The sequence below is a fragment of the Podarcis liolepis genome, assembly GCF_965112155.1.
Source record: "Podarcis liolepis genome assembly, chromosome: 2".
NCBI classification, from domain to species: Eukaryota; Metazoa; Chordata; class Lepidosauria; order Squamata; family Lacertidae; genus Podarcis; species Podarcis liolepis.
In genome coordinates this window covers 105,979,312-105,994,610 of record NC_139555.1, presented here as the reverse complement: position 1 = coordinate 105,994,610, position 15,299 = coordinate 105,979,312, and the positions used below count along the sequence as shown (strand labels likewise).

The 15,299-nt window shown below is 44.0% G+C and overlaps 1 protein-coding gene across 7 annotated transcripts in view; it reads left to right on the top strand.

Annotated features, from left to right (window-relative positions):
* Positions 1 to 15,299, top strand: part of SETD5 (SET domain containing 5) — a 63,107-nt gene that overhangs the window by 11,407 nt on the left and 36,401 nt on the right. The gene's annotated exons all lie outside the window — the stretch shown is intronic.

The window sequence follows — 15,299 nt, the reverse complement described above, 5'->3', positions numbered from 1 at the left end:
CAGTATGTGAAAACTCCAAGACTTGGGAGTTGCTTTGGAATGATTTGCATAAGGATGAAGAGTTGTGAAGAATAAGCCTTTGGTCAAGATCTTCAGAAATCAATAACTCAGGAGTGTAAATGAAGAATCTGCCCTTTTTTTGGTGGGAGTCTCCAGGAAGGGGCAGCAGCACTGCCCTAGCCCTTCATTATGATATGGTCACCATGGTTGAAGATGATAAAAGCAGTGGGTCATTACTATGATTAACACAGAGTTAGCATGCAGAACAAGTACTTCGATCAGTGTTGTAGTAATAATAATAATAATAATTTATTATTAATAATTGTTTATACCCTGCCCATCTGGCAGGGTTTCCCCAGCCACGTTGGGCGGCTCCCAAGCAAATGTTAAAAACACAATACATCATTAAACATTAAACTTCCCTAAACAGGGCTGCCTTCAGATGTCTTTTAAAAGTAAGAGAGTTGTTTATTTCCTTGACATCTGCTGGGAGGGCGCTCCACAGGGCAGGCACCACTACCGAGAAGGCCCTCTGCCTGGTTCTCTGCAACCTCACTTCTCGCAGTGAGGGAATCACCAGAAGGCCCTCAGCGCTGGGCCTCAGTGTCCGGCAGAATGATGGGGGAGGAGACGCTCCTTCAGGTATACAGAACCTCAGATATATAAGCTAGGCACCAAATGGCTCCTTAAAACAGGGTTACAGTAACCAAAACAGAAAACCTAGTTGCCATTTTGGGGCCAGACAACTCGAGAGTTGTATTTTTCAATACAACTTTTAGTTCCTGAAATTCGTTCTGGTTGTGCAGATAAAATACAGTGGATAGAATTCATTGTTGACATCTGAAGGCAGGCCTGTATCAGGAAATTTTTAATGTCTGATGTTTTAAAAAAATTATATATGCTGTAAGATGCTCAGAGTGGCTGGGGAAATTGTGAGAACAGTCACGATCCAAGGATCCCCAGGCATATACCTCAGATGGTGGAGACATCAGTTGCCATCCTGGTGCCAGGGCTTCTTCACTTGGTCGCATGTGGCTGATAGCCAGCTGCAAAATATGCCTGGCGATTTTCTAATTCTGACTGCAGTCTGTCGTGCCCATGACCTGTGAAGCACATGCTACTTTAACGAGGGAGTGTTGTTAATGTTGCTGTGATTTTCGGAAAGCCTCTCTAAGATAGGATAATTATGCTGAAATCAGCAGCAGCACAAAATGTAGATTCTGGATGTCTGATAGCCTTGATCTTCGTGTTGAATAAGGGGTACATCCCAAAATTATGCTTTGAAGAGCGGGAAGTATCAACATTATATTTCTGCGCTATAAATTTAGAGCTTTTAAGTTAAGCTCCCTGCTCAGACCATTGTTGAGGTGAGAGGTGGTAGTATACCAGTCAAGAACAGTCCCTTTAGCAGTTGTCTGTGCACTTCTCCTGCACTGCAAGTTAATAGTCATAGGTGTCCCCTTATTCCAGAGTGCAAACTGAGACAGAGAAATAGTAAACTGCCATATCTTTGCAGTACTGAAGTCAAAATGATTGCCTTGGGTTCCCTTATTTGTTTGGATTAAGGCTGTTGCCACTTGTTCATTACAGTCCTGTGCACGTTGACTCAGAAGCAAGTCCCAGGGTCGTCAGTGGAGCTTAATCCCTAGTAGACGTGAATCTGCTGCACTTCTCTCAGGCCACTGGTGAACAAACAGGTAGCCATGCTCAGATCACCACAGAATGGGCAGAAAGGCACTTCTTGTCATGCCACAATGTCTGCTAGAACCAGCCTTTTTAGGGGTACACACAAACTCCCAACTCACACATTTTCTTTGCTTTCTACTCTCATCATCTAGTGATAGTTCTGATAGACCTGCAACTCTGCTCTGTATTCCTTCTCCTTGTTCACAGGATTGACTGGTCACACTTGCATGTGATCTGTCATTGCTGGCAAATCTCTTCAGACAAATCACCTGCCTCTCTCTTGCTATCCAGATCACATATCCCCTTTCTTGAAACGTGCCAGTTTATGCAGTGTCTGCTGTGACCTTAAGAATGTAGTTCCTGACATGTAAGAATAGACCTGGCTTCACTTGGTTGATAGATGGAAGCCAAAAGTCCTTTTGTTCATTGTTCCTTTAGCCTCCCTTGAATGGTTGTTGCCGTGTCCCCAAAGTCGTCATAGAATTCTCAAGCAAGTTATGTTGCAATTAAGGAACTTCACAAATTAAGTGTCACATGCAACCAGGCCTATCCCTCTCCCTCTTTTTTTACATTGTAGTTCGGACATTGGTCTCTGCTCAGTTGGCATTCTGCTTTGGTTGGCTTCTCTATGCTTCCTCAGAAGTCAGCAAATGCTAAAAAACCGTAATCAGATCTCACGTTCCTGGGCCTTGCTTTTCTCTGTTTTAACCACCGAGTGTTTTTTCCTGTTCTGTAGTGATATGTTTTGTGCAGCTCCTGTACTAGTAAGCAGAATAAAGAGGTAATTCAGACATTCTTTTGAAGGCATAGCTATTTTTAAAAATGCTTACAGTTCCAGCCTTGCAATTGCAAGTATATAATAGCTAAACACAGAGCCTTTGCTCTGATCATAGAAGTCTGAGCCTCGGAACATTTTTAGAAATTAGGAGAAATAACAAAAGTGACGTTGGTGATCCTAGTGTTAGTGGAAATTTCCAGGGTCATGGGATGTAGATAACACTGTTTACTAACTCTTGTATTTGCTTGTCTTTAGTTGTATGCATGTACAGAAATATGATTGACAAGGAGGAAAATGTATAAAGTGGGTGTGTGGACTAGAGGGAGTGGTGTAGAATGTTGCCCTTTAACCTAAGACTGGGCAGAGATGATTATTTTTGTGTAGCAATATCTGCTCTCCCCCCCAACTGCTACTCCCTTAATACAGCTTTTGGCCTACAGTGGTGCCTTGCAAGACGAAATTAATTCGTTCCGCGAGTTTTTTCGTCTATCGAATTTTTTGTCTTGCGAAGCACAGTGTCGGAAAAGTTTTGGAAAAGCTTCAAAAATCGCCAAAAACCTCAAAAAAGGCTACCACACCGCGTTCTATGAGTTGCTCCTCGAAGTCAAGTCGCAACTGTATTAAGGGTGTTAAGAAAAAGGAAACAAACTTGCAAAAAACGCAAGACGTTTTCATCTTGCAAAGCAAGCCATAGGGAAATTCGTCTTGCGAAGCAGCTCAAAAACCGCAAAACCCTTTCGTCTAGCAAGTTTTTCGTCTTGCGAGGCATTCGTCTTGCGGGGCACCACTGTAGTCACTTTCATTCCAGGGCGGAAGGGTATCTTCTTGGGCGACGGAGCCACTGAGAGGAGCAGGAAGCTTTGCATTTTTAAGACACATTTTTTCTCATGTGAATATCTGGCTGGGTGTTTATCCTTTCATGATCTCCAAAGCTTTTTTAAAAAGGTTCCTGAATTGTTCTAGCCATGGCAATGGTGTTGTGTGGGGATGGTTTTTTACACTATACAATTATGTACTTGCAACAGTTGCACCACCCTTATACTGTATACAGTGGTACCTCCGATTACGAACTTAATTCGTTCTGGAGGTCCGCTCTTAACCCGAATCCATTCTTAACTTGAGGCGCACTTTCACTAATGGGGCCTCTCACTGCCACCGCACCGCCGGCGCACAACTTCCGCATCCCGGGGCGAAGTTCGCTACCAGGAGCATCTACTTTCGGGTTATTGGAGCTCGTTACCCGAAGCGTTCGTAAGGAGGACGGTACGTCACCTGAGGTTCCACTGTATGCCTATTTCAGCTTCTCTGATTCAGCTTAGGGAATCTAGTTCTGGCTTTTTCAGGGCACATCTCAATGAAAATACCAAATCTGATTTTAGTGAAGCCTGTAGGCAGTGACTCTTCTTGACCATATAGCTCTGTGAAAAACTGACACTAATAAACACCTGAAGAGGCCAATGGCACCTGGCACCATAGGAATCGCTTTTGTGGCCAGCAGCTCATAGGAGTGTTTGTTACTTGTGGAACACGCACTGTGCTTTCAAGGAGGCTTTCACATCTTCTCCTTTTGGTGCCCACTGCAGCTTTGGCTTGTAAAGTTTTTGTTGGCATGATTTTGAGCCTACTAAATAGCCAAAAAGACTTCATTGCTTCTTTGGCCTTGGAAACGTTCAGTAGTCTGCATAGTGCTGCTACAGTGGAGGTCTATGTCTGACTCCAGAGACATAATTTTTGGGCAGGTCTCTGCTTGTTACTGCTTTACATTAAACCAGTTTAAGGACCCAGCCTTTTGCATTCCCACACACGGCTTGTACCACTCCCTGGAGTTCCTTACCTGTATATGCATGGCCTTGTTGATCAGTGGTGGGTGGATTTTATCCTTGTTATTTTACAAGAACCCCAAGATCTACCAGCCAGAGCCAGGTGCAAAAGACATAGAATTAGAAGTAGAAAACGGACTGCCTGTGAGCATATTTTGAGTCTAGGAATTGATTTTCCGTATGAGAGCTGAACTGAGTTCACAGTCCTTTCACACAAAAGCCCTGCTTAGCTTTCTTCATTTTAGCAGCCTAATTTATGTGGGAACAGTTGTTTTGTTCTTTAAGAACAAAAATTGGGAGTCATTTAAATGATTCTGATCTATCTTCTGCCCACTCACATTGTATGTAGATTGTGTGAGAAACCTGGGTTCCAATTAAGGAGGATTTGGAATACTTGGACTTCAGTGCCTCTTAGCATTCGTGTGTGGGAGGGGCTAGGCAACTTTAAAATGGAGCCTCATTTAGGCTTAATTTGACCCCAGAAACAGTTAATTTCTCCCAAAGATACTGCAGTAAGCTGGGTGCAAGGCCTATACAGATGTGCACAAGCCATTAACAAAGCTTTACAGCAGAGTAACTCACCAACATGCAGTCCTAACCTCTCTGTAGTGAATATGGCTACCCATTCACCTCCCAGTTGTGCTGTTACATGGTACTTACTGCGTTGATGGTTCTTAGAACGTTGACCCCCCAAAATCATGTGAGTGATGATGTAATCCTGTTCAGGAGTGCCCAGAAAAGGCTTAAATGTCCATTTGGCAGCCTATGGACTGATTCTGTGGCTCCTGAATCATACCAGCACCATCAAGCTTACATTTTGTTATGAGTGCTTCTAACAACATGTCAGACCCTGCAAGATGATGAGAGAGAGTTTGTGTTAAGTAGCTGATCCCACTTCTCTGTACTGAAATTTTCCAAACTGTTTCTAGTTTACTGTTCCACCCTCCCTGCCCTCTCCCCACCCCCATGGCAGCATCCTGCAAAACATATACGATCAATTTGATCGGTCTGAAGGATCATTTGCTGGTAACTTTTAAGGGGAGGGAGGAATAAAATCAGGTTTATAATGGAGGTAGGGGCTGAACCTTAAGTATAGAGTAGCTGCCACGGCTCCATAATTGCTGCACTGTGTCGTGTTGCCATGGTTCCCAGTGCTGTGTCTCTGCATGGTTTCTGAGAGTAGGGCCAAGGCAGCCAGTCACAGCAGAGCTGCTGTGTACGTGTTTGGGGAGTTTAGACTTGTACCGACAAGGAAGTGATGGGAGAGAGCCCTGTGCTTATAGTTAGGGTGTTAGGAAAGGATCTGGGTATTTCCCACCCCATACTGTGTGCGTTTTTATTCCTTCCCTTCCTCCTCAGACAGACTGAGGTGGGAAACATTCTAAGGCAGCATAAATGCTTAGTTCCTCCCTCCATCGGTCTTCAGTCACGGGGGCAATGACACGAAATGTGGGATTCCTTCCTCTACCAAATGGTGGGGTGGGGTAGCTGTGGGGAAGGGAGGCTGCTGCCTCTGGATTGGCTCGGGCGTGTTTTCATCAGAGATCCCTTGGCTGACTTGCCATCTGCATAGGCTGTGAATACTTCTCTCTGGCGCAGACCTTGTTCCTTGGGATTGCATCATCTCTGGGAGAGCAGCCAGGTCCGGAGCACTAGTACAAAGACTTTGTGAAGCAGATGCGGCCTGTTCTGTCTCTGAAGCATTTCTCCTCCTTCCTGCTCATCCTTCCCACAGGATTCCAGAAAGAGAGCTTGCTCTGAGAGCCTCTCAGTAGGTCAGCTGCCCTTTGGACTCTGAATCCCAGCTGCTTCCTGTACACCTGGCTGATGCAATGTCTGCCTTTGAAATCCCTGCTGGAATTCACTCTGGAGTGGTTTTGTTTGCCTTTTCTGGGAGTGGCCAAGCAGGCAGAGTAGGCCTGTCACATGACGTCCTTGAATATAAGAAGCCTGTCGCCAGATTTGCAGATGCAGAGCTCTCGCCTTTCCAATCTAGCAACCGGTTCCTGGCAAATTTTGTCAGGCATTGCCTTCTCTTGGTGGCAGATATATATCATGCGCACATTACAGTTGCTAGCATTGTAATCGGTAATTTGCTGTGGCCTGTGTGATTGTCCTGGGAATTCTGAAGGGGTTGATCTGAATTTGAGTTCCAGTCCAGCTGAGTCTGTTTACTGCACCGTTTTTTTATGATTCAGCTGTTTGCATTATTTTTCTCCCAAATGCCATCTACGTAAAATAATTTAGGGAGTGATACTTTACTTGACAGGTTTGTAAGGATTCATATTTTAAAAAGCAAAGGCCTGCTTTAACTATTGCCAATAAGGTATTTTACTTTCACATATCCACCACTACCACCTCCCGCACACTTTGGATTGAAAAGCAAGGTATTTATGGGTGCTCATCTTGATGCTTTGGCCCCCTTTACCTGTGAATCTCAGAAGACATGTGGTGTCACTACCTTTTCATGTGGTGCTTATGATAGAGCATGGACCTTCCTTGTGGTCATCCCAGGTTTTTTCACTGTTACAGTGGTGCCTCGCAAGACGAAAAGAATCCGTTCTGTGATTCTCTTCGTCTAGCGGTTTTTTCGTCTTGCGAAGCAAGCCCATTGAAGGATAAGCGGATTAGCGCTATTAGCGGCTTTTAGCGGCTTATCTGCTGATTGGATCAGCTGATAAGCGGCTTAGCGGCTTAGAAAAAGGGGGGGGGGAGGAAAAGAAACCAGCAGGAACTCGCAAGACATTGTCGTCTTGCGAAGCAAGCCCATAGGAAATTCCTTTTGCGAAGCACTTCCAAAACGGAAAACTATTTCGTCTAGCGAGTTTTCCGTCTTGTGAGGCATTCGTCTTGTGGGGCACCACTGTATATCCTGAATTAGAATTCTAATATCAAGGCTTCCAGACAGTTTGGAGTGATAAATTGTGGCCGGATGCTAATTGGGGTTGACTGCTAGACTAGATGATCCATTAGTCTGACTCACTATGAAAGTATTTCATATTGGTCCCTGAACCATCCTTTTGTGTCAGAGGAGGACTGGGGAAGGCTTTCCCAATTTAGAGAACCCTCGTTTTCATTTTGTAAATGTAGCTTTTTGTCCTGTGGCTGAAAAATCGTGCAGTGCAACGTTTGAATAATAGAAATAGGAAGCAAAGCAGCAAAAAATTGATTGCCCAACTAACAAATATCAATCTGGATGTTGAATTTATAATTTAAGGGATAACTCAGGTTTTTCACATCTGAGACAATCGATCACAGTACTGAGGATCCAGTGTAGAGTAAATGCAGTATGCCTGGCAACATGCAACTAAAATATGTAAATCAACTGCAGCCCTCTAGCTTGTAATCTATTTCCAGCCCAGCCTTCAGTGCTGAAATGGCTCACCCCCCCTCCTGCTTTTTCATATGCTTCATCTACCAGCTTCTATTTTATTCAGGCCTTATACCCTGTGTCCTATGATTTACAAATAGAAAGCTATTAAGCACAACCCCGCCTTATCCACCAACAAGGCAACTAGCATAAAAACAAAATTAAAGTGGCTACACTTTGTGGAATGGCTGTCTTAACAAGAAAAGTGTAGAACAAGCTGAATGCCCAAATGAGAACAAAAATGAGCAGTAATTTGAGCAAAAGAAATGTAAGGGATGCAAAAGAAGAATTAGACAGTGCATCAGAAAAAAACACTTAAGATCAACTTTTTTAAGAACCCTCTTCAAAATACATTAGAAGCAGCAAACCAGCTGGGGAGATGGCTGGATTTTTGGATGATAAAGGAGTTAAATGTGAGCGATTGGAGTAAAAGAGTGAGTGCAGAGAAGCTGAATGAATTCTTTGCATCTATCCTCAATGCAGAAGATGTAGTTCAGATTCCTGTGCCTGTACCAACTTTCTTAGGAAGAATCTAAGGTATAGAAGCTTTCCTGGGTGACATGCGCAAGGAACTGTGCCAGGAGAGAGATCTTGGTGCTTTTCAGTAGTATTTATTGTAGCATCTTTATGGAGAGATTGCCTGAGTTGGGGAGGGGTATACTGCTTTACAGTGGTTCCAGGCTGTTACTCCCACACATTTAATGGGATGTGATTGGCTGATTTTTAAATATCAGCATAATGTTAATTAACTATTCCTGATTATTTTTCATTCTTGGGGGGAGAGAGTGTTGTCTCATTTTATTATACACATTTATGTTACAGTTCTAAAAAAATACTTTGTATATTTTAATTGCTGTAAGAATCCAAGTTTTTTTAAATAAAGCTTTTCTAATAAATTTAACAAACTTACAATTTAAATAGTGGTTGGAGACAAATTCTAGGCCTTGTCAAAAGCTTAACAAGTCCCTGGATCCAGATGGCACCCACCCAATTGTGAAATTGCTGTTCTTGTAATTATGTAACTTGTCCCTAATAACAGTCTCCATACCTGAGGATTGTGAAGTGGCCAGTGCAATACCATTTTTAAAAAAAAAATCAGGGGAGTAGGGAGAGATTCAGGAAATTACAGACCACTTAGCTGTTCTGGGAAAACTAATATGAAAAGCATTATTAAACACAAAATCATCAAGCACTGTTGTTGTTGTTTGCGCCTGTCTTTCTCAAGAGGCAATGGAGTGAACCTCCGGGGGTGAAGTCAAACCACTGTGTTAGCCGCACTGAAGTGACCTCGCCAGGACGCAAGCCTGGGCATTGTGTCTGGAGGTCCTGGGCTGCCCAGACGACAAGACCCTGCTCTCAGCCTCGCTGGTGTGGTCTAAAGAACAGCAGAGCAATACATCTGGCACCAGCTTGGCTGCAAGAGTTGCCAGAAGGAGGTGTACAGGGCGCCATCCAACCGCCTTAGGGATTCCACTCTGGATTTGTGTTGGGTTTACTCCTTAGCTTTTTCTTCTCCTGAAGATATCTCACAAGGCAGCAGAGGTTTAGGACCAGAGTTTTCCTTCTCTTAGGACAGAGGTTTCCTTCTCCTAGATGGGCTACCATCCCAGGTTGACGAGCCTCATCCGCCCCTCACTTTCCTCTACAGCACATGCAGAAAACGCTTTCTTGACCATTGGACCCACAGTTGGTCTCATCTGTTCAATCTGCCAAAGCCTGTCTTCACATTCAGGTGAAGTCCCTAACTCGCTGAGAGTTTGAGACCCATTGGCTACCCTCATCTGGTTTTGCCAGCCAGTCAAAGCTATATCTGGGGTGTGGCCACTGTCGCAGGCTGGCAGCTTCTAGGAGCCACAGTTGAGAGCTCAGCTCTCATTAACAAGCATATTGAAGAACAAATGGTGCTGAAGAAGAATCAGCATGGCTCCTGCAAATATAAGTGCTGCCTGACTAACCTATTAGAGTTCTTTGAGAGTATCAGTATGGATAGAGTTGAATCCAGTAGATATGTACTTGGACTTTCGGAAAACTTTTTGATGTGGTGTTAGGAGTGAGCAGTGGTGTTTGTCCAAGTTTACTCATCCCACCAAATTGTTCAGGGAAGCTACCAAAAAATCAGGGGATGCAACTGCAGCATTTGATACTGGGCCCCTTCCTCTCATTTGCTTTGTCAGATGCGCTATTCCATATGCTATAAGTGAATGCAGGGGCCTCTTCTGTGACATAATGCCTGTCTTTGTGCTGTTCCAAAACCACCCCAGCTGCTTCGCTCCTATAGTTGATATCAAACTAAGATCTAATGTGCCTTGTGCTGGCCTCCTCCTTAGCTGTTTCCCCTCCCTCTGAATGTGGTCTGGGGAAAATGAATCCAGAAGTGTTGGCTTGCATTTTTGTTGTTTGGTGTGTTTCTGAAATTACTTGTTCCTCTGATTTTCATTCTCATTAATTCTACTTTAGTATCAGCTGCACATGTGTTTCCCCTCTAGATCATTGACTCAATAATGCTAGTTCTTCCTGATTTTCGCTGTTTGACTCTTTCTTAGTTTCTGTTAATATTTGTGTGCTTTCAGCCAGTTTTCAGGACCATCTCAGAATGACATTTTCAGGGCTGGCGTGACAAAGAACTGCAGTCCTCTAAAATTGTGTGTAGTTGCTACTTTGCTGATTTTACAGAGCTATCAGCATGGCTGAAGAACCCAGTGGATTTGGAAACAAGAATATGAAGGGAAAGCATATGCGGAGGATGCACAGATCTGAGGGGGAAAGAAATTGAGGAAGAAGTGTTGGGAGAAGTGGTTGCACAAGGCCTAGAGACTTGGGCAGATAAGGAAGGTTTGAAATATGGAGGCTGTGACCCAGAAGCCAAGGAGGCAGTGGCCCAGTTTGCAAACAATATTAAGAGATAGTTTTAACACATGCAGGTGTTTTGCTCCTCGCTCAGCTCTTTCCTGTGCTTTGTGGTCAGAGGAAACAAGCTAGTGTTGGGCCTCATGTGCAAACCCAAGCTTTTGTGGGCTCGGGGTTTGTTTCTCTCCAAACAACGATAGGCTGGCCAAGAACAAACCTTGGCCCCTCTTCGTGGTTTGTTTGGAGAGAAACAAAACCAGGGGCCTGCTCCTCATGACATGGCCCACCAGACTCTGCCTTGTTTATAGCTTGTTTCTCCCACACGCAGTGCATCCAGGAGCTGGAGAGGAGCAAAGAATTTGCACATGCTAAACACAAGTTCACAGAATCATAGATTTGTAGAGTTGGAAGGGACCACGAGGGTCAACTAGTTCGACGCTCTGCAGTGCAGAAATCTCTCAACCGACTTGGGGCTCAAACCCACAACTCTGAGATTAAGAGTCTCATGCTCTACACCAAACTGAGCTATCACTCAACCTGTTCAGTTTAATGTTATGTGTCAACCATCTTGATCACTGTGTTAGTATGTTAAAAGTGAAAACTGACTGCAGTTTTCTTGCAAGCATAATTCTCCCAACTTTTTTTGTTAAGATGACAGTATATTTTGTAAATATGTGGCAGTTTATAACTGTATCCAAATGTGAAGAAACTTGGAAAAATATAATTAAGGTTTTTTCTTCTTCACCTTGGCTATTATATATGCTAGGAACACCCACCCACCCACCCACCCACACCTACACCCCTGCATAATGCAAACTGCTACAGGCCTTAAAGCAGGTTCAACATCCAACACAGACTTTGTCACTACCCCTATTTTATGCATTATTGCACTTGACTTTCACACCCAACCAGGTATACAGGGCCTGAATACAGTACTATGCTTCCTTGATAATTTTCAGAATGTGACACCCAGATTGAAGGGTGACCAGCAGATCACTGCTGATCACATCACATCATTGTTTTGGATAGATACACAGAACTCCCAAGTTTTGATATTCACCAGTTTTGATATTGGATGTTATGTGGCTCTGTCTAGGATACAAGTTAATGCTGTATCATAACCTGTCTTAAATCTTCAGAGGCCATTGAAATTTGGTTGATTGGCATTTTAAGCTTGCAGTTAATCAAATGACTATTTTATTTGTAAACTGCTTTGAATTTGATTTCATCATAGGGTGGAATATGAATACCTTAATAAATAAAGAGTTGTCTGTAGCTTCATAAGTTACCATTAATTACCTGATTACAGCTGCAAATCTATGTGTTTGTTTGTTTGTTTGGAACCATATTCTCTGTATAGAGGCTATTTATTCTCTCCTGCCAACCTAGCAGTTTGAAAGCACATCAAAGTGCAAGTAGATTAATAGGTACCGCTCTGGCGGTAAGGTAAACGGCATTTCCATGCACTGCTCTGGTTCACCAGAAGCGGCTTAGTCATGCTGGCCACATGACCCGGAAGCTGTACGCCGGCTCCCTCGGCCAATAGAGCGAGATGAGCGCTGCAACCCCAGAGTCGGTCACGACTGGACCTAATGGTCAGGGGTCCCTTTACTTTACCTTTAAGAACTGTGTGTTGAGGATGACAGTAAAAGTTGCACATGGGTCACTCAGAGTTCCTCTCCTCAATCTCACTGGTGGTATAGCTTTTTCTTCACTGTCATATGAGTCTTGAAGTCACCTGAATCTACCCTATGCAATGTAGAAAGTAAGATCAGTGTGGGAGACTTGTATAGACTGATGAAACCTTTCAGGAGAGTTCTAATTCTGATTCCTGTCCAGCTCCCCCCCTCTTGATTTACAATGCGGTTTTCAAAAGATGCATGCCCTTTTTGGTCTTTAGAAGAAAGGTGGACATTATCACCATTATTGGGTGTTAGAAATGTTTAAGATTGTTTGGTGCTTTGTATTGGCTGCATTATGTAGGCCAGAGAGAATTCTAATGACTGGGCATCCTTCTGCCCCGTCTGGGGCTCAAACCAGACTGGGAGCCCTGCCCCCTTCTTTTTCGGAATTCAGAGACACAGCTCATGAGATTCAGCAGAAAAGGATTAAGCCCCCACAGAGCAGCCCCTTTGGTTTGAACCCAGCCTAGTCCAGAGGAGGGGGCACTGAGCTTCATTGTCTTATTGTTTTTATAGACAAAACGTTCCAGCCGGCTCTTCATCTTGCCTCCAAAGTCTCAGCCACATCGGTCAGATGGGAGTGAAGGATAAAGGGAGATGGCTGAAACAAAGATTGCACTATTCTGTTGCTCTTGCATCCTGAATGTTGAGGCAGTTTCAGATTTGATAGTCATGGAGTTGATTTATAGATGGCATATTTAGTCTATTCTGGCCATTTCCATATAACACTACCAGGAAAAAATCGATACTGCCCTCCCTCCCTTGAACAGATCCCCAGATCAAGGCATCAGGTAATTTCAATTCCTGTACGACAGCCTGGTTGTACACCTGCCCTGGTGTTGTTGTTGTTACTAGAGAACCTCGTTGTGTAGTATGGGTGAGACCTTCTCCTTAATGTTTGTAGGGCTGCATGAATCAGCCTAGTGGCTTCTTCCAGTCTCTGCATAATCCTCACTTGTAAGGTCCAAAACATGTCCCTGCTCTTCCATTTATCAAGCCTTGTTGGCTCCCATTTTCTTTGTTATTTCTGTTGTACTTAGTTTTGTGAGCTCTTTGTTCAGGGGTCATGTCGCATTGGTATTGGGTTCCACTATTGTTGGTGCTCCACTATTAAGTAGCGATAAGTGTTGTGGGTGAAAGCAGCTAAATTCTCCTGTCCTTTTCCATTACTGAAGTTCCTCCTACAAGATACTGTCCATAATTAAGCTGTTGTTGTTTTTTCTTAAATTAAGGATGAGCCTTGATGTTCTTCCTAATTCCTTGCGAATCTGGCTTAGGGCTGTTGGACTAGAAACAGCAGGCCTTTCTTTCATTGCGTGGCCAGCTCTCAGAAGGAACCAGAATGGTGCTTGCCATTCAGTTCAAGCAAACCCATATTTGGACTGTTTGGCAAACCTTAAAGGAACCCCTGGGATTCCCATGCTCTTGCCTGTGAATAAGTGGGGCAAAACCTTGTTTGAGTACCAGTGCAGCCCACATTCACTGCTTTACACAGTAGTGAGCATTCCTGGACAGAATGGAAGACTCCAAAGACAATCTGCAATTGCATATTCTCTTACCTCGTGTGTGTGTGTGTGTGTGTGTGTGTGTGTGTGTGTGTGTGTATTCAGGCACACGTTCACACACAGGTTCTAATGTGCCAGGTAAATACTTCCTCTGTAGAAATGTGCATGTGATGTAGCTCCTTTTATGGCTGCAGATAATGCTATTAACTGCAGAAACATTCTGAAGAAATTTTCCAGCCCCTCCTAGCAAGATGTGATCCATATTTCTACACCCTCTTTCAGAGGGGAACAATTACTAGCCTTTTCTCGGCTTCCCTATCGGTGAAGTGATTTGATACCTGATGGTGCCTTGCTCATAGGGAGCGATGCACGTTAAGTTCTGTGCCTTCTGCATTTGGCCCAACCTGTACTAGTAATTATTACAAAGCTTGAATGCTTGTTTCCCACACAAAGAGCTGCCCTGATGGCATGGCTAGCCCTGAAGAATGGGAAGAAAGTGCAAAGGAACTAGGTCAGAAAGAAAGTGCAACATTTATTTGCTTCTCCCACATTCCACCACGCTCACATCACAGACCTCATCCTTGTATATGGGTGATTTGTGGAGGTAGGAAAGATCTTGAAAGGCTACAGTGGGCAGCAGCTGTTCCAAGTTCTCTGTAATAGGAATGAACAGATTGTTAATTAGTAATATGTCTACCATGGGCAAAGACCCATTGGTTTCACAAAAGCAGTTTGTGGCAAGGCAAGGTGGATGGTCGCTCATTGAACCCTTTAGAGCCAGCAGCACCTGCTGGTGAGCTTTCCCCACCTGCTTTAATCCACAAGTTCCTGCTGCCCTCCAAGAGCTTGGGAGTAAACACCTCCCACAAGTGATCTGCTCTGCAGATACAAATCTATTCCCAAAGGATAGAGCCCCCCTGCACAGCCTGGATACACCTGCAAGGCACAAACTAAATATCCTCTTACTTACTGGAAGGCCTCGAGCTCTGTTGAGGCAGGTACAGACAGGTTGCATGTAGGCCGAACCATCCACTGCAACTCTCACTTCATGCTCCCTTCCTTACTTAAGTCCTCCCCCCCCCCCTCAAGTTGGCCTTTGTATCAGGGCTGCTTCTCATTCTGTACTTAGTTGCAGTTGAGTGTAGATGCCGGATTACATAGCATACCAAATCTGAATGGTGGATCTGTGTCTGTTTAGTTACTTGTCTCTGCAAAATATATGAAAGAGTAGGACCCATTCCCTTCCTGGTAGCTGCTTCTCTGTATATTTCCAAGTAACACAGTGGTTTAAATGTCCATGTTGTGTTCAGGTCTGAAGAGAGGCACATGTACTGTATGTTGTACTTTAGTATCAGAGTACAAAACAGAGAGAGGCATGGCCTTTGGGCTCATTATTTCCTTCATTGTGCAGCCATCTGCCTTCGACTGTTCCCCCTTTCACCACCATTTCAGATATGCCCCTTTCCCCCTGTTCCTCTTGTGCTAAACCTTGTCCCAAGTGAGCATGAGGGATTTGGGAGATGACTTTGCATCTCATGCACATCTGTGAAGCTCAGGAACTGGGTTTTGGCACTAGGGTTGTCATGAGGATCATTCTGAAATAAATCATTA